Consider the following 845-nt stretch of genomic DNA (forward strand, 5'->3'; position numbering starts at 1 on the left):
ATTTCATTTTTGTTTGTTTGGGAAACAGAATAGTGTCTGAAGGGTGTCGTGTTGGCATTATGAGCTCTTCTGTGAAACCCATTACAGCATTATTATTATTATGAAACCCATTTTATTTTTTACCACAGTTCCATGTTTTTTTTGTTCTTTTATTTGTGTAATTCATTTTCATTCTAAAAAAGGTTAATTCATAAAACTTGGAACATTTTATTGGAATTTTAAACGTATCTTTAATGTAGATAAAACAATGAATTTGCAGGATGTGATCCTTCAACATAGAGCTTCATAAAGAATGAGTATTAGTCAAATTTAAAATAAACATTTGAATGTTAGGTGTGCGTCAGGGAGCGTCATCAGTGGCGCGCGAGATGCGGTGATGAGGATGTAAGTGACGTTGTTGCATTTTAATGTTTTGTTAGTCTTGCCCACGAGACGCGCCGCTGCTGCGTTATTCATTCAAAATATTAGAGAAATGTTGGCATTATGAGCTCTTCTGTGAAACCCATTACAGCATTATTATTATTATGAAACCCATTTTATTTTTTACCACAGTTCCATGTTTTTTTTGTTCTTTTATTTGTGTAATTAATTTTCATTCTAAAAAAGGTTAATTCATAAAACTTGAACATTTTATTGGAATTTTAAACGTATCTTTAATCTAATGTAGATAAAACAATGAATTTGCAGCATGTGATCCTTCAACATAGAGCGTCATAAAGAATGAGTATTAGTCAAATTTAAAATAAACATTTGAACGTTAGGAGTGCGTCAGGGAGCGTCATCAGTGGCGCGTGAGATGCGGTGATAATGTAAGTGACGTTGTTGCATTTTAATGGTTTGTTATT

At 32.4% G+C, this 845-nt stretch overlaps 1 protein-coding gene across 1 annotated transcript in view; it reads left to right on the forward strand.

Annotated features, from left to right (window-relative positions):
• Positions 1–845, forward strand: part of LOC107749530 (dihydrolipoyllysine-residue succinyltransferase component of 2-oxoglutarate dehydrogenase complex, mitochondrial-like) — a 42,033-nt gene that overhangs the window by 9,558 nt on the left and 31,630 nt on the right. The gene's annotated exons all lie outside the window — the stretch shown is intronic.

This window comes from Sinocyclocheilus rhinocerous, unplaced genomic scaffold, assembly GCF_001515625.1.
Source record: "Sinocyclocheilus rhinocerous isolate Xijiao unplaced genomic scaffold, SAMN03320098_v1.1 scaffold1071, whole genome shotgun sequence".
In the NCBI taxonomy this organism is placed as follows: Eukaryota; Metazoa; Chordata; class Actinopteri; order Cypriniformes; family Cyprinidae; genus Sinocyclocheilus; species Sinocyclocheilus rhinocerous.